The sequence below is a fragment of the Oncorhynchus clarkii genome, chromosome 9 (genome assembly GCF_045791955.1).
Source record: "Oncorhynchus clarkii lewisi isolate Uvic-CL-2024 chromosome 9, UVic_Ocla_1.0, whole genome shotgun sequence".
NCBI lineage: Eukaryota > Metazoa > Chordata > Actinopteri > Salmoniformes > Salmonidae > Oncorhynchus > Oncorhynchus clarkii.
The window spans coordinates 66,774,730-66,802,665 of NC_092155.1; the positions used below are offsets into that span (position 1 = coordinate 66,774,730).

General features: G+C 42.6%; 1 long non-coding RNA gene across 1 annotated transcript; it reads right to left on the minus strand.

Annotated features, from left to right (window-relative positions):
- Nucleotides 1-2,543: 2,543 nt before the first annotated feature.
- LOC139416814 (uncharacterized) lies at nt 2,544-26,201 on the minus strand. Its single transcript, XR_011635130.1, has 3 exons — nt 26,052-26,201; nt 2,920-3,021; nt 2,544-2,724 (listed from the first exon to the last, which is right to left on the minus strand). It is a non-coding gene; the product is annotated as an uncharacterized lncRNA (long non-coding RNA).
- Nucleotides 26,202-27,936: the final 1,735 nt, after the last annotated feature.

The following is a 27,936-nucleotide window of genomic DNA, read 5'->3' on the forward strand; positions in this document are numbered from 1 at the left end:
ATAACCTACAGGTAATAATTATGCCTTGTTCAGGAAGCCGCTATTAAAACATTGAATGAAAGGTAATGTCTGCAGGGCTGGTTTGATTGAATTGAGCCCTTCGACTCACAATCTACAGTGAGGGAAAAAAGTAATTGATCTCCTGCTGATTTTGTACGTTTTCCCACGGACAAAGAAGTAATCAGTCTATAATTTTAATGGTAGGTTTGTTTGAACAGTGAGAGACAGAATAAATACAAATAAATAAAAAACGCATGTCAAAAATGTTATACATTGATTTGCATTTTAATGAGGGAAATAAGTATTTGACCCCCTCTCAATCAGAAAGATTTCTGGCTCCCAGGTGTCTTTTATACAGGTAATGAACTGAGATTAGGAGCACACTCTTAAAGGGAATGCTCCTAATCTCAGTTTGTTACCTGTATAAAAGACACCTGTCCACAGAAGCAATCAATCAATCAGATTCCAAACTCTCCACCATGGCCAAGACCAAAGAGCTCTCCAAGGATGTCAGGGACAAGATTGTAGACCTACACAAGGCTGTAATGGGCTACAAGACCATCGCCAAGCAGCTTGGTGAGAAGGTGACAACAGTTCAATTATTCAACAGTGCAATTATTCGCAATTGGAGGAAACACAAAAGAACTGTCCATCTCCCTCGGCCTGGGGCTCCATGCATGATCTCACCTCGTGGAGTTGCAATGATCATGAGAACGGTGAGGAATCAGCCCAGAACTACACGGGAGGATCTTGTCAATGATCTCGAGGCAGCTGAGACCATGGTCACCAAGAAAACAATTGGTAGTCCTGTGAAGGACTGAAATCCTGCAGCGCCCGCAAGGTCCCCCTGCTCAAGAAAGCACATATACATGCCCGTCTGAAGTTTGCCAATGAACATCTGAATGATTCAGAAGACAACTGGGTGAAAGTGTTGTGGTCAGATGACACCAAAATGGAGCTCTTTGGCATCAACTCAACTCGCCGTGTTTGGAGATTTGTCCTGTCCCGTCAAACATGGAGGTGGAAACATTATGCTTTGGGGGTGTTTTTCTGCTAAGGGGACAGGACAACTTCGCAGCATCATAGGGACGATGGACGGGGCCATGTACTATCAAATCTTGGGTGAGAACCTCCTTCCCTCTGCCAGGGCATTGAAAATGGGTCGGGATGGGTATTCCAGGATGACAATGACCCAAAACACACGGCCAAGGCAACAAAGGAGTGGCTTTTTTGACATGCGTTTTTCTGGATTTTTTTGTTGTTGTTATTCTGTCTCTCACTGTTCAAATAAACCTACCATTAAAATTATAGACTGATAATTTCTTTGTCAGTGGGAAAACGTACAAAATCAGAAGGGGATCAAATACTTTTTTCCCTCACTGTAGGTGTTAGGGTTGTGCCCTACTCTCAAGGGTGAGTAGGAGGTTCTAGGGGGAAGCCTAGGTGTGCATCATTGTGCCATGAGGAAGGTTCTGAGAGACCTGTGGACAAACAACTGCTGTCTCCAACAGTAAGAGACAGGTGCAGGTATGGTGGTGAGATGGGGGAAGATCCATGGAGGAAACACAAAAACATTCACTGTCATTTCTACTGTTAAAACCTACCAGAGCAGGGGTACGATCTTAATCTATGAAGAGGAGGGTTGGAGATCTAGGCGCTCTCACTAGACAAGAACTGAGTACCCAACACCAATAGAGAACCTTGGACTGAGGGAGGACAACGTATGTGGTGGTAGAGAATGATGGTTTGGCGTCTCAGTCTCTATGACACTGTCCTCCTTATGGTCCTTCTCGTGTTTCATGCGTCGGTTCTGGAATCAGATCTTGATCTGCCGATCGGTGAGCCTCAGGCCTGCAGCCATCACCAGCCTGCGGGGTGGACACAGGTAGGGCCTGAAGTGGAACTCCTTCTCTAGTAACACTAGCTGGGTGATGGTGAACGCTCTTGCTCTCGCCTGCCTCCGTCTCTCCCTCCGTCTCTGTATCTTTTTCCATCTCTTCCTCTACTTAGGAGACCACCAGCCTCACTGGGGAAATGACCTGGGGAAATGACAAAAGGAACATTTAAAAGTAATGCTGTACTGGAAGTGTCTGAGACATAACAAGGGATAGTTACATCTTGTGTTACATCTTCCCCCCTTCTAAAGACAAAGTCTAGGAGGGGAAACATCTGACACATGCATTAATAAAATCTACACATGGCAGTGTCAACTCAACTCATCACTTAAAGAGTGAGACCACCACTGGAAATAATCACCTGCAGTGTCACATGTGCTACAACAGTCCTGTCAGTATTATGTGCAGGGTTTATAGTCCCAATTTACCCCTGGGTATCTGACCTATCTAGGAGGAAAGTATTGTATGTAGTACAGTTGTGAACTAACATAAATGATAAGGAATTGATCAAACCAGGGGCCTAACCCCCCTCCAGATTCTGAAATTGCATTTTTGAAGAGTTTCTGTCATCCAGGGGAAGAGATGTCTTGGTGAGAGGCAAAGGGGTGGATGGAATGCACCTGTTTCCTCTGAAGAGAGCTTTGCCTTACCATGGCGGGTATCCACCTGGTCAGGCGTGCCTCAGAACGGGTCAGACAGGAACAGAGTGCAGCTGACACAAGCAGAAGAGGTGACAGTAGGACGAAAGAGTGGGATCTCTCTGAATTGTGGCGCGTGGCCTCTACTGTGTCCAGTGCCATATCCAGCAGGTGCTAGTGTTGTAGTAGCCCTGTGGATGACATATGGGGGATTGGTGGTGGTCCATAGATATAGCAGGGTGCACTTCAAATGGACATGACCTCAAAAGTTGGGAAGGAATGAACTTTTGCATGATAAATATATAGCTTTACACAGAACTTAAATGACTTTGAATAAGATGTAAGACTGTATTGAATATAACCAGATGGATAAACCGTGAAGTCACTTGTAGCTATCCTCCAATAGTCTGAAAGGAACTTAATGGCGCCTGAGAAACCCGCTCCGATTCTTCAGGCAGCATAGCAATACGCGTTTATTTCTTCTTAACCTACGGATGAAAACAACCAATTAGAATATATGAATAGTAAGAGAACAATAGCAGTGCATGATCAGTATGCTGTTTTAGAGAGACAAAAACAGATACAGGACAGAGACACGACAGAGACAGGGACAGGACAGACACAGAACAGAGACAGGACAGAGACAGGTACAGGACAGAGACAGAGACACGACAGAGACAGAGACAGGACAGAGACAGGGACAGAGACAGGACAGAGACACGGCAGAGACAGGGACAGGACAGAGACAGATACAGAGACAGAGACACGACAGAGACAGAGACAGGACAGAGATAGAGACAGGACAGAGACACGACAGAGACAGGGACAGGGACAGAGACACGACAGAGACAGAGACAGGGACAGAGCCAGGACAGAGACAGGACAGAGACACGACAGAGACAGGACAGAGACACGACAGAGACAGGACAGAGACAGGACAGAGACAGAGACACGACAGAGACAGAGACAGGGACAGGAAAGAGTCAGGACAGAGACATGGACATGGACAGAGACAGAGACAGGACAGAGATAGGACAGAGACAGGGACAGAGACACGACAGAGACAGGGACAGAGCCAGGACAGAGACAGAGACAGGACAGAGACAGGACAGAGACAGGACAAAGACACAGACAGGACAGAGACAGAGACAGGACAGAGACAGGACAAAGACAGAGACAGAGACAGAGACAGGACAGCGACAGGACAGAACAGAGATAGGACAGGACAGAGACAAAGACAGGACAGAGACAGGACATAGACAGGACAGGACAGGGACAGAGACAGGACAGAGACAGGTCAGAGACAGAACAGAGACAGAGACAGGACAGAGAAAGGACAGGACAGAGACAGGACAGAGACAGAGAAAGGACATAGACAGAGACAGGACAGAGACAGACAGGACAGAGGCAGAGACAGGACAGAGACAGGACAGAGGCAGAGACAGGACAGAGACAGGACAGAGGCGGAGACAGAGGTAGGACAGAGAAAGAGACAAGACAGAGACAGAGAGGCACACACTGAACGGATCATTTGGACCTAAATATATATTTATTTGTTATTTACAGAGTAGGCCTACCACAATTGGGAAGATATTCAAATGAAAACCCAGCGCAATTAAAGTTACTTAGTTTCTTGAACTTTCCTGGTACGTTATAGCAATGCTCCTATTGGAAACTGTTGATTTAGTAGCCTATTTGAAGGAATGATATGTAAGGCTACTTGGATCATATCAATGCTATCACAAAATATTTTTTACATTATTTTTGACTGAATGTGTATTTTTCGTGAATGTGTAATTATAATATGTTATATGCTGTTTGTTGAAATATAGCTATTAATATATTAAAAATGATGATAAACCATTGTGAATTGTGTTCTTACATCTTCCAGATATAGACAACAATGCTTGGGCTTAAAACTCACTTTTGTATATTTATTTATTCTATTTGCACGTGATTATGCATACAATGTCTGCTGGTTGTATGAAAATGCAAATAATGACAAGACCCGAGTTATTAGTGTAATTACTTCCCTATAAGCAAACGACTTCATATATTAAATGGAAGAGGTAAAACAAGGGGTTTTGAAAATCATTGCCACACAAAGATAATGAAAAGAATATCGTAAATAATAGTCGTTTTACCTCAAATGTCTGCTTATCTGCTTTCACTAATCAATTGCAACATGGATGTGTTCGCTCTGTCAAACAACATTAATATTACAGAGTCGTTTTCGATTGATAAAACATGTGTGGTATACGGACGAATAGACAAAGAGGTAGTCGAATAATGACATACTGTCGCCATATGAACCCAAAGCTAACACTAAAGCAATACAGTGTAGGCTACTAACGAAGTGTGTTAGGGTACATTTTTTGAACTTGTAGGCTATTACAAAATATATTATAATAATGCAATCATGTAAAATATTATTAGCTTAATATACACCAAATATATGTGTACATATCAAACTCAAATGAACATGGCAGTGCCATAGACCCTCGTATACATTGGACCAATGCCGTCATTAGGCTACTGCATATATTTCGAAAAGCTGATTCAATTCTATAGGCCTTTTACTACAAGTATAGCCTATAGTACCTCTATTTATCTAATATAATACGACAACGCTGTTGAGGAGAATCCTCCAGTAGACGTCTTAGCCTCTCCAGCACCACTCTGATTGAATGCCTCTTCCGTTCACCCTCCTCCTAGCCCCGCCACAAGGGCAGCCTCACTCCCTGAAGCTGCATTCACACTTCACACCCTCACGCCAATAAGCTATTTTAACATCAACATGATCATCTCGTGTTTATCATTATTGTAAACACAAATAATCAAAGGAAATACAAGACATCATTTAGAATGCAATAGAACAACGCGAATAGCATGAGGGGCAGAGATCGAATTTCCGGTGTTGTGCCGAAAATCTCCCCCCTGCCAGAATCCCCCCTCTAATTTCCTTAATTTTGTGGCTAGAGTCAAATACTTTCTGTGGCACACATCAGAGTCAAATACTTTCTATAGAACAAACTTCACATCAGGATATGCAACCGAAATGAATAATTAATGTATGTGTGTTGTATTAAACATAGAGGAGGGAGTAAAATGTTGGCAAGCAATAAACATTTCAGAACAACTATGGCTGAATTATTATCCTTACTAGTCGAATAAGACATGGGAGAGATGACGAATATTGGCAAAGACATTTATTCATAAACTAATTACAAATCAGTAGCGGATTTAGGTAAGGACGACATGGGCGGGCGCAGGCACTATGGGCGCAGGCACTATACAAGCTATAACCGCCACATACACTTGAAACAAATAGCCAAACCAAAAACTGCAGACAAAAATGCCTTCTGCTACTAAGATTAGTGAAATTTAGGCTAACCTGACAACGGAGTGAAGAGCAGAAATCTCAACTAGCAAGCAACTCGCAGCAATAAAGAACGCGAAGGGGGGGGGGGGGGGTTCTGGCAGGGGGGAGATTTTCGGCACAACACTTGTTAACACCGGCAACACCAATTGTTCATTGAGAGCATAACCAACATAAACAAATTACTCCACTTGAATTTCGGCTAAATTGATTTATGGGTCGTAGAAGAGTGTTCACGTCATGTTCAAAGCCTAAGAATACATGCTCGAAGAGCGAGAATTTAGCCTACATTTCTTTCAGATCATATGAGATTGGGACAAATAAATCAATCTCACTAACGTCTAGAATAAGACGGTGTAAACATACAAAGTCAGATATATATGCATTTCTTTAACATATTACATTAAAATACCCTTATAACATTTTATTTCGATTTGGTATGCCATACTATACAGCGTTTATTACAGGGCTCTTATCAAGAAGACGCCCGTTGTTTTCTTACCCGTTCCAATTGTTCTTCCAAAATCAATCTTGTTTTAAGAACTTTTGTTATTTAGAGTTCAGTGAATTGCTGTCACAGATCTTGTCAGATAGAGGCATTCATTATGCACATAACAGGTCCGACATTGGTGCAGTTTACATGAAATATGACTTGGTTGGAGTGTGCATTGAATGCGAGAAGATTCATTCCATAACCTGGGATAAATTAAAACATGGGTAAATTATACTAATAACCGAACTCGATAGGTTTATTTGAGGTTCATGTTCATTTAATGCACTTTTTAATTTCCTTCACAAATGATCAATTTAGATGTACACTATTGGCAATATGATTAGTATGATAATTATGAGCGTAACGCTAATATTATTAAATCATCATCATCATCTTGTATACCTGTAGCATCAGGCAGTCCTGTAATCTGGAGAGGAGAAATCAGGCCTAAAGTAATTACATTCCGTTTGTTTTCTTTGCCTCAAACCGTTGAGCACACTTACTCGCCTGTAGCCTATTGGATATAGAATCTGTGATATACTAGCTCAGCAAGACAATCATTTATCTCCTCCGCGCGCAAACATCACAATTCTCAGTGAACTCTGGTTGAACCGCTCGCGTGGCAATAAATCATTTTTTTCTCTCTGCACAAAAGCGGGCGCCGGTCTCTCTGGGTGTCAACCCCTTTTACAACCCCTCTTACCTTCTGCACTCTCTTAGCCTGCTCTTGGGTTGGTGTATAACATATTGCCTTCTGCAGTCTCTTGGTTCGGTGGCTGACAAATTCAGGAAAACATCGATAAAAAAATATTTGTATAAAATATTTCTCCCATACTTATATGAAAACAGGCAGAATATGGAGACTTGTATAAACATGGGCGATATTTACAGAAAATATATACCAAACGCACAACACTAGCATTTCCACTCAAATAGATGTTTTTTTTTTTTTCCATGTATACCATGTTGGACTTGCAGCAAAAATAATATTCCTAACCCCTTTGTTCCAAAAACGCACTGTTTTCTACACTGCTCTTTTCAAGAAAAAGCTACCATGCCATGGATCTGCGAATTTGTTTTCGGGGATAGAGCTCGATTCGGGCAGATAAGAGGAGACTGAGAGCGTGGGGAAGGACGTTAATGGGCAGAGGATGTTGTCGGTTAAAACAGTGCATACAAATGGTCCTGTCTCGGCGGCTCAGGCGGGAGATTTATGGCCCGGTGCCCCATATTGATGTAAACAATGCAGAGTGTAATGAAAGGACCAGAGACTTAGCTGCTGCACTCAGCACTTCATAAGAACACTTCATAAATGAGGAAAAGGAAAAGACACTGTCAGTTTACTTTCTCCCAACATGCGTTCTTGTCTTGAACTATGTGCACATAAGCAACTTCCTTCTGCAATACACCATAGCAGGGACGGACTGGCCATGTGGCATTTCGGGCAAATGAAAAAAAAAAGCCCAAATGATTGTGTCATTATCCAATACATAGGCTATATGACACACTATATCATATATATCATGGCACAGCAGTCTAGGGCACTGCATCTCAGTACTAGAGGCGTCACTACAGACACCCTGGTTCGAATCCAGGCTGTATCACAACCCGGCTGTGATTGGGAGTCCCATATGGCGGCGGACAATTGGCCCAGCGTCGTCCGGGTTTGGACGGTGTAGGCTGTCATTGTAAATAAGAATTTGTTCTTAACTGACATGCCTTTTAAATAAAGGTTCAATAAAAACATATACAAAAGTATGTGGACACCCCTTCAAATTAGTGGATTCGGCTATTTCAGCCACACCCGCTGCTGACAAGTGTATACAATCGAGCACACAACCATGCAATCTTCATAGACAAACATTGGCAGTAGAATGGCCTTACTGAAGAGCTCAGTGACTTTCAAAATGGCACTGTCATAGGATGCTACCTTTCCAACAAGTCAGTTTGTCAAATTCTGCCCTGCTAGAGCTGCCCCAGTCAACTGTAAGTGCTGTTATTGCGAAGTGAAAACATCTAGGAGCAACAACGGCTCAGAAAGTGACTGCAGAGTGCTGAAGAGAATTAGCACGTAAAAATCGTCTGTCCTCGGATGCAACACTCATTACCGAGTTCCAAACTGCCTCTGGAAGCAACATCAGCACAATAACTGTTTGTTGGGAGTTTCATGAAATGGGTTTCCATGGCTAAGCAGCCACACACAAGCCTAAGATCACCATGCGCAATGGCAAGCATCGGCTGGAGTGGTGTAAAGCTTGCCACCATTGGTTCTCTGGACTGGTGAATGTATAGTGCCCACTGTAAAGTTTGGTGGATGATGAATAATGGTTTGGGCTGTTTATCATGGTTCGGGCTAGGCCCCTTAGTTCCAGTGAAGGGAAATCTTAACGCTACAGCATACAATGACGTTCTTGACAATTCTGTGCTTCCAACTTTGTGGCAACCGTTTGGGGAAGGCCCTTTCTGTTTCAGCATGACAATGCTCCCTGTGCACAAAGCGAAGTCCATACAGAAATGGTTTGTCGAGATCAGTGTGGAAAAACTTGACTGGCCTGCACAGAGCCCTGACCTCAACCCCATCGAACACCTTTGGGATGAATTGGAACGCAGACTGCGAGCCAGGATTAATTATCCAATATCAGTGCCCAACCTCACTAATACAGTTGTGGCTGAATGGAAGCAAGCCACAGCAGCAATGTTTCAACATCTAGTGGAATGCCTTCCCAGAAGAGTGGAGGCTGTTATAGCAGCAATGGGGGGGGGGGACTAACTCCATATTAATGACCATGATTTTGGAATGAGATGTTCGATGAGCAGGTGTCCACATACCTTTGGTCATGTAGTGTATCTTGGACTCTGCACATTACACATTACATAAAAACATAAAAGCCCATAGATATAGAACTAGCTATGCTCTCTTAGGTAAATAAATGAAACAAGCTTCAGTAGGCTAATCCTTTTGAGTGTGAACTGTATTACTGTGCTGTATTATATTATACTGTAATACATGGACTGGAATTAGTCACATCGTTCAAACCATGATATAGCAGGGAGAGAACATGTGATTCCAGTGCATCACATGAGGCCTACAATTTTTCAGAATATTTCCCTTAATGTTATTAGCCTACTTCCTCTTTCTCTCTCTAGTGTTTCTTCATTCCCTCCTCGCTTTCAACAGTTAAATGAAATACGTTTTGTTGTCCTCATCTTCATCATTCTTAAGACATCCTTGAATAATATCGGACTAGATTGAGATGCAGAAGGCTTTCAATTCTATTCATGAGGAATGAATGGTTATGGGTCTGACTCAATAACTGTTATAGCCTACCGCCATCGCGTGATCACTCTGGTTTCAAACTACCCGTGAGGTCTATTGCCTTCTGTATCCTTGAATAGTCTATTAGTATAAGAAAAAGAAGAAGAAAAAAAGAAAAGCCAAGCAAGCTCTTCTAGTACAGCTTTTCCTGAATGGGACTCCAAGAGCTAAGGAGCCGTTTTTACAGGGAGGCTAGCGGAGCACAGGTGTGTGTGTATTGCGCAAGAGACAGAGGCTATAAGTTAGAGACTTATTATGCTTAGCCCATCATTCATTAGCTAAATATAAGGCTAATACTGCATTGAATTTATTAACTGAAAGAGGTATGCTAGGACATCGATATATAGGCCTATATATCAATCTTGAACAGGATTATAATTTTGGGACGCAAATTGAATGGAATTGATGGAGAAAGAGAAAAACTGTGAGAGAGTGCTCGCTCGTGCATGCGCAGACCAGATGGCCGGTGTGTTTACGGACATATTCAATCAATCCCTATACCAGTCTGCTGTTCCCACATGCTTCAAGAGGGCCACCATTGTTCCTGTTCCCAAGAAAGCTAAGGCAACTGAGCTAAACGACTACCGCCCCGTAGCACTCACTTCCGTCATCATGAAGTGCTTTGAGAGACTAGTCAAGGACCATATCACCTCCACCCTACCCGACACCCTAGACCCACTCCAATTTGCTTACCGCCCAAATAGGTCCACAGACGATGCAATCTCAACCACACTGCACACTGCCCTAACCCATCTGGACAAGAGGAATACCTATGTGAGAATGCTGTTCATTGACTACAGCTCGGCATTGAACACCATAGTACCCTCCAAGCTCGTCATCAAGCTCGAGACCCTGTGTCTCGACCCCGCCCTGTGCAACTGGGTACTGGACTTCCTGACGGGCCGCCCCCAGGTGGTGAGGGTAGGCAACAACATCTCCACCCCGCTGATCCTCAACACTGGGGCCCCACAAGGGTGCGTTCTGAGCCCTCTCCTGTACTCCCTGTTCACCCACGACTGCGTGGCCACGCACGCCTCCAACTCAATCATCAAGTTTGCGGACGACACAACAGTGGTAGGCTTGATTACCAACAACGACGAGACTGCCTACAGGGAGGAGGTGAGGGCCCTCGGAGTGTGGTGTCAGGAAAATAACCTCACACTCAACGTCAACAAAACTAAGGAGATGATTGTGGACTTCAGGAAACAGCAGAGGGAACACCCCCCTATCCACATCGATGGAACAGTAGTGGAGAGGGTAGCAAGTTTTAAGTTCCTCGGCATACACATCACAGACAAACTGAATTGGTCCACTCACACAGACAGCATCGTGAAGAAGGCGCAGCAGCGCCTCTTCAACCTCAGGAGGCTGAAGAAATTTGGTTTGTCACCAAAAGCACTCACAAACTTCTACAGATGCACAATCGAGAGCATCCTGGCGGGCTGTATCACCGCCTGGTACGGCAACTGCTCCGCCCACAACCGTAAGGCTCTCCAGAGGGTAGTGAGGTCTGCACAACGTATTACCGGGGACAAACTACCTGCCCTCCAGGACACCTACACCACCCGATGTTACAGGAAGGCCATAAAGATCATCAAGGACATCAACCACCCGAGCCACTGCCTGTTCACCCCGCTATCATCCAGAAGGCGAGGTCAGTACAGGTGCATCAAAGCTGGGACCGAGAGACTGAAAAACAGCTTCTATCTCAAGGCCATCAGACTGTTAAACAGCCACCACTAACATTGAGTGGCTGCTGCCAACACACTGACACTGACACTGACTCAACTCCAGCCACTTTAATAATGGGAATTGATGGGAAATGATGTAAATATATCACTAGCCACTTTAAACAATGCTACCTTATATAATGTTACTTAGTAGTTTTGGAATTGTTAGTTAGATTACTTGTTGGTTATTACTGCATTGTCGGAACTAGAAGCACAAGCATTTCGCTACACTCGCATTAACATCTGCTAACCATGTGTATGTGACAAATAAAATTTGATTTGATTTGATTTGATTTAAAGCAACGATATTGGAGTGTTTTAAAACTCTGCAGGTGCAATAAAAATGTAAAAACATCCTTACAGTAAAAAAATAAGATGACCTCCAAAAGCCAGATAGAGATGGGTAAAACAGACGTGTATTTGGTCTTTATTTTACTGTAGTATTTTTTAAACATTTTTTTTAATTTAACCTTTATATAACTAGGCAAGTCAGTTAAGAACACATTCTTATTTACAATGATGGCCTACCAAAAGGCAAAAGGCCTCCTGGGGGGACGGGGGCCTTGGATAAAAAATAAACAATGTAAATATAGGACAAAACACACATCAAAATGAGACACAACACTACATAAAGAGAGCCCTAAAGACAACAACATAACAAGGCAGCAAAACATGACAACACAGCATGGTAGCAACACAACATGACAGCAACATTGTAGCAACACAACATGGTAGCAGCACAAAACGTTGTACAAACATTATTGGGCAAAGTCAACAGCACAATGTGCAAGAAGGTAGAGACAACAAAACATCATACAAAGCAGCCACAACTGTCAGTAAGAGTGTCCAGGATTGAGTCTTAGAATGAAGAGATGGAGATAAAACTGTCCAGTTTGAGTGTTTGTTGCAGCTCGTTCTAGTCGCTAGCTGCAGCGAAAATGAAAAGAGGAGCGACCCAGGGATGTGTGTGCTTTGGGGACCTTTAACAGAATGTGACTGGCAGAACGGGTGTTGTATGTGGAGGATGAGGGCTGCAGTATATATCTCAGATAGGAGAGAGTGAGGCCTAAGAGGGTTTTATGCATAAGCATGAACTAGTGGGTCTTGCGACTGGTATACAGAGATGACCAGTTTACAGAAGAGTATAGAGTGCAGTGTTGTGTCCTAGAAGGAGCATTTGTGGCAAATCTGATGCCCGAATGGTAAAGAACATCTAGCTGCTCGAGAGCACCCTTACCTGCCGATCTATAAATTATGTCTCCGTAATCTAGCATGGGTAGGATGGTCATCTGAATCAGGGTTAGTTTGGCAGCTGGGGTTAAAGAGGAGTGATTACGATAGAGGAAACCAAGTCTAGATTTAACTTTAGCCTGCAGCTTTGATATGTGCTGAGAGAAGGACAGTGCACCGTCTAGCCATACTCCCAACTAATTGTATGAGGTGACTACCTCAAGCTCTAAACCCTCAGAGGTAGTAATAACACCTGTGGGAAGAGGGGCATTCTTCTTACCAAACCACATGACCTTTGTTATGTTGGTGTTCAGAACAAGGTTAACCTCTTGGATCTCTAGGGGCGCTATTTCATTTTTGGATAAAAAAACGTTCCCGTTTTAAGCGCAATATTTTGTCACGAAAAGATGCTCGACTATGCATATTATTGGCCGTTTTGGAAAGAAAACACTCTGAAGTTTCAGAATCTGCAAAGATATTGTCTGTAAGTGCCCCAGAACTCATTCTACAGGCGAAACCAAGATGATACGTCAACCAGGAAATGAGCAGAATCTCTGAAGCTCTGTTTTCCATTGTCTCCTTATATGGCTGTGATTGCGCAAGGAATGAGCCTACACTTTCTGTCGTTTCCCCAAGGTGTTTGCAGCATTGTGACGTATTTGTAGGCATATCATTGGAAGATTGACCATAAGAGACTACATTTTCCAAGTGTCCGCCTGGTGTCCCTGCGTCGAAATTGGAGCGCAAAGCCAGGTGCAATTATTTTTCCATTTGAGAGCAAGGAGAAACCAGGCTTCCACGAAGGATATATCATCGAAGAGATATGTGGAAAAACACCTTGAGGATTGATTCTAAACCACGTTTGCCATGTTTCAGTCGATATTATGGAGTTCATTTGGAAAAAAGTTCGCGTTTTGAGGGCTGAATTTTCGTTTTTTTTTGTTTTTTTTGGTAGCCAAATGTGATGTACAAAACGGAGCTATTTCTAATACACAAAGAATCTTTTTGAAAAACTGAGCATCTGCTATCTAACTGAGAGTCTCCTCATTGAAAACATCAGAAGTTCTTCAAAGGTAAGTTATTTTATTTGAAGGCTTTACTTGTTTTTGTGATAGTTGCCTGCTAAATGCTAACGCTAAATGCTACGCTAGCTAGCTACTGTTACACAAATGATTGTTTTCCTATGGTTGAAAAGCATATTTTGAAAATCTGAGATGACAGTGTTGTTAACAAAAGGCTAAGCTTGAGAGATAGCATATTTATTTCATTTCATTTGCGATTTTCATGAATAGTTAACGTTGCGTTATGGTAATGAGCTTAGGTCTATAAATAGAATCCCGGATCCGGGTTTGGTCGTCGCAACAGGTTAAGGGTAGAGAAAGCTTGTTGGACACTAAGAAAGCTTTGTTGTAGAGCATTTAACACAAAATCCGGGGATGGGCCATATAAATGGATGAGAGAGCTTCCTACTGCCTGAGCTATGTTGTTGATGTAAATTGAGAAGAGCGTGGGCCTAGGATTGAGCCTTGGGGTACTCCCTTGGTGACAGGCAGTGGCTGCGACAGCAGATTTTCTGACTTTATACACTGCACTCTTTGAGGGAGGTAGTTAGCACCCTCCCGGGTGGCGCAGTGGTTAAGGGCGCTGTACTGCAGCGCCAGCTGTGCCATCAGAGTCCCTGGGTTCGCGCCCAGGCTCTGTCGTAACTGGCCGTGACCGGGAGGTCCGTGGGGCGACGCACAATTGGCCTAGCGTCGTCCGGGTTAGGGAGGGATTGGTCGGTAGGGATCTCCTTGATTAGATTAGATTAGAATTCTGGATTCAGAACAAACTGTGGCTGTCTTACAAGCATTGGGAACCTCCCCAGAAAGGAGAGACAGGTTAAAACGTTTGGAGATAGGCTTCATGCGATGATAGGGGAAGCAACCTTAACCAGCCAAACTCCCTGTGTGCCCCCCCAACCCGACCTGTTTGGGGTAGGGGGCAGCATTTTCACTTTTGGATAAATATCATGCCCAAACTGAACTGCCTAGTCTGAAGTTTCTAAAACTGTTTGAATTATGTCTGTGAGTATAACATAACTTATTTAGCAGGCAAAACCCAGAGGACAAACCATTCAGATTTTTTTTTAAAGTCACTGTCTTTTCAATATGTTTTCATGGGAATCCAGAATTCGAATCAACTTTCCTGCAGTTCCTACCTATTCCACTGGATGTCACCAGTTTGTAGAAATTGGTTAAGGTTTTTCCTTTGTGTAATGAAGAAGTACCATAGCTCAGAACGAACGTCACTTCATGTGTACTTTTTGATAGAGGCGCGTAACCAGAAAAGTAGCGTCAGTTTGTTTCGCTCCTGTATTGAACACAGATCATCCCGTCTTTAATTTGATCGATTACATACGTTTAGAAGTACCTAAAGTTGTATTACAAAAGTCGTTTGAAATGTTTTGGCAAAGTTTACAGGTAACTTTTTAGATATTTTGTAGCGACGTTGCTTGAGTTGGAAGCTGTGTTTTTCTGGATCAAACGAGCCAAATAAATTGACATTTTGGATATATATCGACGGAATTAATCGAACAAAAGGACCATTTGTGATGTTTATGGGACATATAGGAGTGCCAACAAAAGAAAAAAGAAGCTCGTCAAAGGTAAGGCATGATTTATATTTTATTTCTGCGTTTGGTGTTGCGCCTGCAGAGTTGAAATATGCTACTCTCTCATTGATTACTGTTGTGCTATCATCAGATAATAGCATCTCGTGCTTTCGCTGAAAAGCCTTTTTGAAATCTGACATGTTGGCTGGATTCACAGCGAGTGTAGCTTTAATTTGCTATCTTGCATGTGTAATTTAATGAAAGTTTGATTTTTATAGAAATGTATTTGAATTTGTCGCTCTGCATTTTCCCTGGCTATTTAACCCAGAGAGGTTAAAGAAGAAAGGCGTTTGACACAGATGTTTTTTTGTGGTCAAGTTCAGGGAGCTCCTTTAGCACCTCGAACTCAGGGGAAAAAGAGGGAGAAGGGGATATTCGAAGGGGTGGACGGGCAAGGAGGCATGGCTGAGTCAAATAGGAATCCTGACCTAATGAAGTGGTGATTAAAGAGCTCAGCCATGTGCTTCTTGTCAGTAACAACCATAACCTCAACTTTTTTTTCTTTACCTTTATTTAACTAGGCAAGTCAGTTAAGAACAAATTCTTATTTTCAATGACAGCCTAGGAACAGTGGGTTAACTGCCTGTTCAGGGGCAGAATGACAGATTTGTACCTTGTCAGCTCGGGGGTTTGAACTTGCAACACTTCCGGTTACTAGTCCAACGCTCTAACCACTAGGCTACCCTGCCGCCCCACTTTAATGGACATGGGCAACTGTGAGGAGGAGAGTTTATTCTCCAGGTCTTTAACCGTTTTCAAGAACTTCTTGGGGTTAGACCCACAGAGAGAGAACTGCTCCTTAGAGTAACTACCTTTGGCCTTCCGGATAGCGTGAGTGCAATTATTTCTCATTTGCCTGAACGATAGCCAGTCAGGCTGAGTATGCGTGTGCCGAGCCTTTCGCCAAATGCAATTCTTGAGGTGGAGTAAGGCTATGTAGTATAGGCTGCTGCAGCAAATGTAGGTCTACCTGTAACACAAAAAAGGTCACCATGATGAGATGATAGGTCTACATACTGAGATGGGCTGTCAGTCACCACCCTGAGCTTTGATGAATCACCATGCAGTGACCAGAAAGGCTATAGAGAATCCAGATTTAGACACTGCATATCATTTAACAGTTCCATTTCATGTAATTTACCACTTTCTCGCTGTTATTTATCCCAGGAAAGGGGAGTGGTTTTGGGTGGTAAGTCTCTGTAATCGGGTTCCTGCCATTCAACCCTAGGCTGGTCCATTTTTAGCTTAGTGGGCTTGTCAAGCTTGGGTTTTTTCTCATTATCTGACTAATAATCGGGCCACAAGGAAAAAAATGGGCCGGTGTGAGTACCTCCAGGAACAAAATGGGCTGGTGTGTTACAAATGCCAGGGCCAATTTCTGGTCCCATTCCACCCCTGCACCATAGCTACATTGGCTGCTCTTAAATAACCCATTAAAGCAACCGACTAAAACGGTTTATTTTGTCTTACTTGGCCAACGTGAAATTTGGGGAAATTAGCATGTTGGTTTGTGTCCAATAGACATTACCTTTCATTTGTATATCTCTCTCTTGGTTTTACGGCAGTGGAAAAAACTAGACCAAAGCGCAGCATGGTGAGCGTACATATTCCTTTTATTTAGGATGACGCTGACTAAAACAATAAACAATACAAAACAACCGTGAAGCCTGTTGCGGGCCCCGGACTGGGCACCCTCGTTGCGGGCCCTGGACTGGGGTCCGTCACTGGAGGCTCCGGCCTGGGGACCGTCACTGGAGGCTCCAGACTGGAGGCCGTCGCTGGAGGCTCCAGACTGGAGGCCGTCGTTGGAGGCTTCATGCCATGACTCCTCACTGGTTGGGTGGTTATCTTCACCCTGCAAATATGGGGCGCTGGCACAGGACGCACTGGGCTGTGCAGATGTACTGGAGACACAGTGCGCAGAGCCGGCACAGGATATACTGGGCCGAAGAGACGCACTGGAGACCAGGCGCGCTGAGCCGGCACCATCCGCCCTGGCTGGATGCTCAGGGGAGCTGGGATGTAGCGTACCGGGCTGTGAACACGCCCTGGAGACACCGTGCGCTCCACCGCATAACACAGTGCCTGACCAGTACGACACTCGCCACGGTAAGCATGGGGTCTCCAACCTGAACCAGCCAAACTCCCTGTGTGCCCCCCCAAACAATTTTTTTGGAGTGGCCTCCCGGTCTTTAGTGCCAGCCGTGACCCTGTGTAATCCCGGGCCCTCTTTCTCGCTGCCTCCGCCCTCCTCTCTGCTTCCACCTGCTCCCACGGCAGGCGATCCTTTCCGGGCAGGATCTCCTCCCATGTCCACGATCCCTTGCCGTCCAGGATGTCGTCCCATGTCCATTCCTCCTTTTTCCCACACTGCTTGGTCTTTTGGTGGTGGGTAGTTCTGTCACGACCGTCAAAAGAACTAGACCAAAGCGCAGTGTGATGAGCGTACATATTCCTTTTATTTAGGATGATGCCGACAAAAACAATAAACAATACAAAACAACCGTGAAGCTTAAGGGCTATTAGTGCCACAAACAAAGTTAACTACCCACAAAGACAGGTGTGAAAAGGGCTGCCTAATTATGGTCCCAATCAGAGACAACGATAGACAGCTGTCCCTGATTGAGAACCATACCCGGCCAAAACAAAGAAATACAAAACATAGAAAATAGAACATAGAATGCCCACCCCACATCACACCCTGACCTAACCAAATAGAGAAATAAAACATCTCTCTAAGGTCAGGGTGTGAAACTTGGGCCTATACCATAAATTGAACATCCAGTCCATTCAGAGGAGTGCTGGGAGTGTTACATTTTCACCCCAAAATGTAGCACGGACGGAAGTTCTATTTTACGCACCCTTATTTTGGGATTGATTCTCTGCTCTTTTAATACGTTTCTATTGTATATAACTTCAAAATTGTTACGTCCAAATTCTCAAACACATGGTAAAAACATGATACAGGGTGAATTCTGAAACAGTGGGACACTTTCTGCATTTCACTCTTCTGTTACCTCTTTCATCATCTATCCAACATACAGTATTAGCCCCAAAAATGATTTATTTCTAAAATCCTCAAAATGTTTCCTAATCACACAAAAAGGACAAATGTTGGTATCATATTCACATGAGGCATGACACACCCATTTGTGTACACTGAGCCAAAACCACATTTTTTTTCCGCAGTTGGTCAACTGGGACAGCAGGTTAGATAAACTGGGGCACCATTATTACAAACCCAATTGTACCACAATTATAATTCAATTCACACTTTGTTGTTATATTATTATCTTGAGGATTTCAGAAATGTATCATGTGTTGGGATAAAAGAGATTACAGAAGACAGAAATGTATCATGTGTTGGGATAAAAGAGATTACAGAAGACAGAAATGCATCATGTGTTGGGATAAAAGAGATTACAGAAGACCGAAATGTATCATGTGTTGGGATAAAAGAGATTACAGAAGACAGAAATGTATCATGTGTTGGGATAAAAGAGATTACAGAAGACAGAAATGCATCATGTGTTGGGATAAAAGAGATTACAGAAGACAGAAATGTATCATGTGTTGGGATAAAAGACATTTCAGAAGACAGAAATGTATCATGTGTTGGGATAAAAGAGATTACAGAAGACAGAAATGCATCATGTGTTGGGATAAAAGAGATTACAGAAGACAGAAATGCAAAAAGTGCGACATTAAATAAACTGGAACCGCTTAATCCTGACACGTTTATCTCTTGGTCTGAGAAGTGAAAATCAAAACTATTGTTACTAAGCCCTTGCAGAGACACCACATGATCAACATCACATCACTTCATTGGTGTGACATAATAGAGGGAGATGGAGTCAAACGGGAACCTCACCCGCAAAGGACACGGTAAGACCAGTGACATTTTTTTTCTGTCAAACTGCCATAAATAATGCAATGTGTCAAATTGTGATGTAAATGTGCATATTATGTACTTGTGCATCAAAATAAATAAAAAAGCTGCCAATATTATGTTTACATTTTGTAATTCAGTCATTTTAAGACCCTCACAAGCTTCTACAGATGCACCATCGAGAACATTCTGTCAATGCCTGGTACAGCAACTGCATGGCTCTCCAGACTGTGGTGTGGTCAACCCAATGCGTCACCGGGGGCACACTGCCTGCCCTCCAGGACATCTACAGCACCTGGTGTCATAGGAAAGCTAAGAAGATCATCAAGGACCTCAGCCACTCGAGCCACAGCCTGTTCTCCCTGCTACCATCTAGCAGACAGAGATAGTACAGGTGCATCAAAGCCGGGACAGAGAGACTGAAAAATAGCTTTCATTTCCAAGTCATCAGACTGAACAGACATCACTAGCTGGCCACTGCCACTGCCAGGTACTCTGCCCTGCACCTTAGAGACTGCTGCCGAATGTATATAGAGACATTGAACAGTTGTCAGTTTAACAATGTTTACAGCGTTTTACCCACTTTATATGTATGTACAGTGGTCATGGATCATCCTATATAACTACTGCTGTACAAACCTTTTCTATTCCTATACTGTCCATACTGTCTAAACTGACTTTTTTTTGAATATATAGTATATATATACTGTATATATAAATATTTACATTCCGGACATTGCTTGTTTCATATATTTCTTCATTTACCGTTTTTAACTTTTTGGATTATGTGTGTATTGTTATTCAAAGTTTCACTTTGGGATTTGACTAATGAATTTTTGACCCAGTAATTCTGCATGGTTACAGGGTTAAAACAGAAAGAACTCAAAGGGTTAAGTTTAGGTACGATGGCTCTTTCTTGTGATATGCCTGATTACTGCACTGTTGGAGCCAGAAACATAAGCATTTCGCTGCACCTGCGATAACATCTGCAAATCTGTGTAGTGACCAATATTTGATTTCATAAGATTTTTTTTTACCAACCATAGATAGCTAAAGTAGAACAGCATGGAGTAGCTAAAGTAGAACAGCAAGGAGTAGCTAAAGTAGAACAGCATAGAGTAGCTAAAGTAGAACAGCATGGAGTAGCTAAAGTAGAACAGCATGGAGTAGCTAAAGTAGAACAGCATGGAGTAGCTAAAGTAGAACAGCATGGAGTAGCTAAAGTAGAACAGCATGGAGTAGCTAAAGTAGAACAGCATGGAGTAGCTAAAGTAGAACAGCATGGAGTAGCTAAAGTAGAACAGCATGGAGTAGCTAAAGTGGAACAGTCTTATAAACTTTTCCAATGGAGGAACGAGATCCAGTTTACATTAGGGACCCCTTATGTTAGGCAGGGCTCTGTTTCTTGTAGTACTGTTCTATGGTTTAATTTACACTCACTGGCCAATTAGGTACACCCATCTAGTACCGGGTAGGACCTCATTGCCGCCAGAACAGTCTTTCCTCTGGGCATTGAAACATTTCTCAGTTGGTATCAAGGGACCTAGCATGGGTCAGGAAAACATTCCCCACATCATTAAACCACCGCAACCAGTCTGTACCGCTGACCCCAGGCAGGACGGGGGATGTACTCATGCTGTTTATGTCAAATCCTGACAGCCAAATTCTTCTTTACATTTGGGGCGAAAAGTATTTAGTCAGCCACCTATAGTGTAAGTTCTCCCACTTAAAAAGATGAGAGAGGCCTGTAATTTTCATCATAGGTACATAGGTATCTATGGGGTTGAGATCTGGAGACTGGCTATGCCACTCCAGGACCTTGAAATGCTTCTTACGAAGCCACTCCTTCGTTGCCCGGGCGGTGTGTTTGGGATCATTGTCATGCTGAAAGACCCAGCCACGTTTCATCTTCAATGCCCTTGCTGATGGAATGAGGTTTTCACTCAAAATCTCACGATACATGGCCCCATTCATTCTTTCCTTTACACGGATCAGTCGTCCTGGTCCCTTTGCAGAAAAACAGCCCCAGAGCTTGATGTTTCCACCCCCATGCTTCACAATAGGTATGGTGTTCTTTGGATGCAACTCAGCATTCTTTGTCCTCCAAACATGACGAATTGAGTTTTTACCAAAAAGTTATATTTTGGTTTCATCTGACCATATGCCATTCTCCCAATCTTCTTCTGGATCATCCAAATGCTCTCTAGGAAACTTTAGACAGGCCTGGACATGTACTGGCTTAAGCAGGGGGACATGTTTGGCACTGTAGGATTTGAGTCCCTGGCAGCGTAGTGTGTTACTGATGGTAGGCTTTGTTACTTTGGTCCCAGCTCTCTGCAGGTCATTCACTAGGTCCCCCCGTGTGGTTCTGGGATTTTTGCTCACCGTTCTTGTGATCATTTTGACCCCACGGGGTGAGATCTTGCGTGGAGCCCCAGATCGAGGGAGATTATCAGTGGTCTTGCATGTCTTCCATTTCCTAATAATTGCTCCCACGGTTGATTTATTCAAACCAAGCTGCTTACCTATTGCAGATTCAGTCTTCCCAGCCTGGTGCAGGTCCACAATTTTGTTTCTGGTGTCTTTTGACAGCTCTTTGGTCTTGGCCATAGTGGAGTTTGGAGTGTGACTGTTTGAGGTTGTGGACAGGTGTCTTTTATACTGATAACAAGTTCAAACAGGTGCCATTAATACAGGTAACGAGTTTAGGACAGAGGAGCCTCTTAAAGAAGAAGATACAGGTCTGTGAGAGCCAGAAATCTTGCTTGTTTGTAGGTGACCAAATACTTATTTTCCACCATAATTTGCAAATAAATTCATTAAAAATCCTACAATGTGATTTTCTGGATTTTTTTTTCTCATTTTGTCTGTCATAGTTGAAGTGTACCTGTGATGAAAATTACAGACCTCTCTCATCTTTTTAAGTGGGAGAACTTGCACAATTGGTGGCTGACTAAATACTTTTTTGCCCCACTGTATGTATATAGATTTTTTAAACCCTATTTCTGAGATACTGGAACTGGCACGCCTGGCACCGACGATCATACCACGCTTTTTATAGTAAGTCATGACCACTGTCTGTAAGAGTGACCATTTTTAGTGAACGGGGTGGTGTACCTAATAAACAATTTGAGTATAATCACAGTCCCATTATTCCCTAACATTTCCAGGTGGTGGGGCAATATACTGGGCATCAACACTGAATACATTTTTTGATGGAGTATTTTCATGATTCATGAATCTGCTACAATGCAATAGGAACCATTGAGTTCTGCATAGCCTACAGAACACTCAGTGAATGCAACTGGTAGTCCACCACCCCTCCCACCTGATTCGATGGGCCTAGTGCATAGACTTGGAGAGATGACAAGAACTGATGGCTGCTGAGAATGATACATAACCTTAGAAATGTATCAGATCAAATCAAAATCAAATCAAATTGTATTAGTCACATGCGCCGAATACAACAGGTGTAGTAGACCTTAGAGTGAAATGCTTACTTACAAGCCCTTAACCAACAGTGCAGTTTAAAAAAAATACTGATAAGAATCAGAGATAAAAGTAACAGGTAAACAAAGAGCAGCAGTAAAATAACAATAGCGAGACTATATACAGGGGGGTACAGATACAGTCATTGTGCAGGGGCACCACAATTTTAAGGGCCTTCCTCTGACACTGCCTGTAGTGCCTTGCGGTCGGTGGCCAAGCAGTTGCCATACCAGGCAGTGATGCAACCATGCTCTCGATGGTGCAGCTGTAGAACCTTTTGAGGATCTGAGGACCCGTGCTAAATCTGTTACATTGTCCAGAGAAATCTATTTAATCAGATCATATTAATAAAATCTCTGTTGGGCTTACTAGTGAGGACACAAAGTTACCAGTAGCTCTCTTGATATTGTAACTAATCACTCTCCCCTTATAATTCAGAAAGCCCAGTTTATTCAGTCCATCCACTGACTGCAATGTCCTACACTCTAGAAAAAATAGTTCCCAAAGGGTTCTTTGGCTGTCTCCATGCGATTTTTTTTTTTTTTTGGTGGGATCCAGGTAGAAAGAACCCATTTGGGTTCCATGTAGAACCATCTATGGAAAGGGTTCTACGCGGAAACCAAAAAGGGTTCTTCCACAGGTTCTCCTATGGGATAGCTGAAAAACCTTTTAGATTCTATATAGCACCTTTTTTTTCTCGAATCAGTTCGACACACACACGCACACACACGCGCGCGCGCAGAAGCACACGGGACAGACACATCTGCTCCTCTGGTGGAGAACCGACAGACTCTAGAGTAGATTTACGAATTTATGACGCGTCCTCCTCTCATCTGGTCAACGTGAGAGTGAGCCGCCCTATTCCCCCTATCCCTGGAACATGGTGACGTGAACCCTGTTTCAACTCAGCGCCTTTATGCAGCTGCCATGGCTGCCATTTAAACAGACTAGCTCATCCCTATCACAATACTCTGGACATGGCCCTTTTGTCTTACGAGACACTCATCTAAGACGAGGAAATGTTGCTATAACCATAATCCATTACTAACATAAATCTCAAAATAGGCACAGATGAGTTATCACCACAATGATCATTACAACTGTTGATTTATTTTGGGGATTTATGGATGAATGTGACTTCGTTACATGCTTTCTACTTCTTTTAACTATTTAATACAAGTTTGTTTTCGTTTTTCTGTCAGCCAAGAGAGAGAGAGAGAGAGAGAGAGAGAGACACGCCTTGCCAAAGGCCTGCCATAAATCAACCTTCTAGAGTGGAATGTTCGCCTGTATTCCCTTGAATCACATGGAGAGAAAAATTCTCAATATTCTCTAAATACTTTGAAGAGACAAGATTCACAATGGCTTATCTTTTGCAGGAATGCTATCAAATCATTATATTTAAGAAATAAATATCACTATAGGCTACATTTGTACAAATGCAACGTATTCTTTATTTACTTTTGGGGAATTAATCACACCAATTGAAATACATGACATGAAGTTAGACAATTAAACAAACAAATAATAAACGAACATAAACAATTTCTGAAAAGACGGATCTTAGCCTGGAGCTAGTTACAAAGTAAATAAAACATTTAATTTGAGCTAGTGCGTAATTCATTTAAATGTAAACCCACATAATTATTTACATTTTCTACGTTCAAATTAGTTTTCTTATTAATTACATTCAAATGTAAATTTGATAGAAAGCTTTTCAAATCAAGTTGAATTGACATTAGGTTGCAGCTGGTGTATGATGGGACAGCTTGCATTTTTAAGTCCCGAGAGAATGTCTGTTAAAAACACGTTCTCCATCATTTCTGAGCAGTATCAATAATATTTTATTTCAATTGACCGTGTCTTTTCGCATTGTGTCACAAAGTACAATGACTCAATTAAATTAAAGTCAGAAGTGAAACAATAACGTGTTTCATGCTGATTGTGTTTACTCAAATAATATTGGACATCGTGAAAATAAAAGTTGTCACATACTGTAACTTCCAGATATCTTCAGGCCATGAGGTCAGTGGCGAGGTGGCTAACTAGATGCCGTTGACTGTATGCTCAGAAGAAGCCCCTCAGAGGAAGTTGTAACCGTATATCCCTGGCCTTAATGTCAAATTCCGGATGCAAGATGTAGCTAGGTTTAGCTATAAATTCGTGAGCTATACACAATCTACAGAGGTCCAAGTTTAGGCTACACTATTCATTTTTATAACGAATAGGCCTATACGTGTAAGAACTCCAATATGCGATACACAGATGAAGAAAAATAGTTGCATGTTAGCTTGAAAGGGTTGTACGAATACTACAGGCCATTGAAAAGTAAGTTAGCTGGAAATGGGTTTCTACAGGTTCTACAGGGGTTCTACAGGGGTTATACATGTTTTACAGGGGTTCTACAGGTTCTACGGTGGTTATACAGGTTCTACAGGCGTTCTACAGGTTCTACAGGGTTTCATAAAAGTGCACCGAAAGCCAAATTATATCAAGTCCTATAAAATGTGGTATGCATCCTATAAAATATCGCTTGACATTTTGTAGGCCCATAGACACATTATTTGTGCCATATAGACTACAGTAGGTTTAATATCGCGTTGGGAGCAATTCAAAGCATTATCTAAATATCGTTCATTCTATTCGGAAAAAACACTCTTTTGTGTTAAATACTTCTAAAAAGTCCATTTGAACGTCAATCCTCTAAATACAGTTCATAATATATATTTGACCTTTGTTTAACTTGGCAAGTCAGTTAAGAACAAATTCTTATTTTCAGTGACGGCCTAGGAACAGTGGTTACCTGCCTTGTTCAGGGACAGAACGACAGATGTTTAACTTGTCAGCTCGGGGATTCAATCGTGCAATTTGTCAATTCGTAGGCCCACTTTGACCAAAGATCCTAAACTGACCTTCAGTCAACTGCAAAGATAGGTTGTTGCTACATGAGGTACAAAAGTTTGTAATAAAATACACAATATGCCTACAAATGATACATAGCAACAGCATATGGATAAAAAAATATTTCTGTTAAAAAAATGATTTTATTTATTTAAGAACTGGTTATGTTATTGTAAGAATCAAAGGCATGTCCAGGAACAAATTTGCATTTGAAATGGTAAATGTAGGTAGGCTTAAGCCTATACTACGCCGGAAAGTGCATATATACATAGGTCTAGGTCTACTAATCCTTAATTGAATCATATTGAAATTGAATTACTATCCTCGAACATGTACTCGTGAGATTACATTGAAGCTATGCACATGAAAACTATTTTTGTTATGTACATAATTCTAATATAAAAAGGTAATAATGCATTCGACATGAGTAACACTCACATGCAGACCGATCATAAGCTCCGAAGTAACCGCTTGGAAGTCCCTAAAATTTGTAGGATGTCCTACAAAGGGTCTAGGTCCTAGGCACAATGGAAGAGAAGTGACCGACAGTTCACCGCACTCTCGGGTCACCACTGAGAGCAACAAAAGAGCAACACATTCAGAGGTGCCCTTCTACCGGCCCCTCAAGTAGAAAAACACACAAAGAAAGTCCAGAGCCCTGACGAGGCCACGCAAGGACCGGGGACGACCTACGAGGGCACACACAGAAGGTACAAGTATAGAGACCCAGTCAGGTCACGGGGGGTTGCAAAGGTCGGCCAACCCGGCTGAAACGGACCTAATGGGAAAGAAAATGTGCCCTCCGACTGAACTCGGCCTTCTCGCGGTTGATCCCAAACTTCAATAAAGTACCTTTTCAGACTCGCTACATGGAGGCGACAGGATCTAGAAAGAGATTGGAGGGATGGTGAGACTGTGGCGTAGCTACACATTAATTTCTCTAAATTGTCCAGGCAGCTACATAAAGGCTACTGGAATTCTGCATGTTTTAGGGCTTTACGGGCGTTCCAACTGCCATTCCAAAGTCATGTCCAAGTCACGGTGTTAAGTTTCCTTTTTGGCCCTGATAGTTTTATTTCGTAAAATTACTAGTTAGCGATTTGGGTTTATTTCTGAGAGAGGCTGTTGCCAAATTAATATATTCAGACCCAAATAATTCGTTACTCTGCGGCGCTAAGATTGATGGTTTAGAATACCTCTCCCCTTTGTGCTCTTTGCCCCCCACCTAGCAAGCCGTTTTATCATTTCTATTCAAGTCACACAGTTTAAATAATCTATCAAACTATTGCGCTCTTTTCAAACATTGCATTTTTTTGCACAACATTTTGAGCAGAATAAGAAAAAGTTATTCTACAATGAAATTCGTTATGGAGAACTGTTAATTGGACGGCCTGTTTCGTGGCTAGGGCCCAGATAAGATCAAAGGCGCAATATGACTGTCCTATGTATTATTACAGTTGCATGGTGACAACACGTCCACAACATTGCCATAGTCCTATCGAAAATCCCCCCACGATGCTTGAGCAGTATAGGCTATACTTACCAAGAGCAGAGGTCACGATGACGTTGCCTCAAGCGCCACTTTTTAAAAGCATATTCTTCACTTTGACGGGGGAGGTCTCAGGGCGCAACAAACATAGACTATTATACGAATGACAATTGGTGAACATCTCAAACTTACAACTAACATTCCATTGTATATAGGGTACAAATGATTGCATATTGAGAAGGCCTACGTGCATGCATATAAAGCACTATTATCCAAACTATTGCTTTATACAAGATCATCTTGGAAAATCTGGATGCATATTTTTAAGAGGCAACAGGTCTTGCTGGTAGATATAATCCGAATACAATATTTTGCAGGCTATATTCTCACTTATAGTCCGCGATGTAGTCCTTCAAGGCCTTAGGCCTTTCAGAATCTGACCTCGAGTTATTGACTTTACTAGAAGAAAAGAAGCAACCTGCAATTGGGGCTAAACAATTAATAAATAGGAGCCCATATACCATCAACACAACTGATTATGTGTCATATTTTGGCAATCTGAAATTGATTTCCAAAAGGTATGTGCATATGTTCAGTAATGAGCAGGAAGCAGGGCTCCAGCCAGCCAGTATAATCTGAAGGGGCATGGTTGAGGGCCTGGTGGAATGGCTTGCCAAGTTAATTGAATGTCCTTGAGAATAATGAGCTACATGTAGGATAATATGATGCATGCAGCCAGGCCATAACCCTTTATTTGGAGTAGAATTATGGATTATTATTGGATTCGGGGGGATATGAGCGGTGGATCTGTATACGCGTGCCGACCTCGAGAAC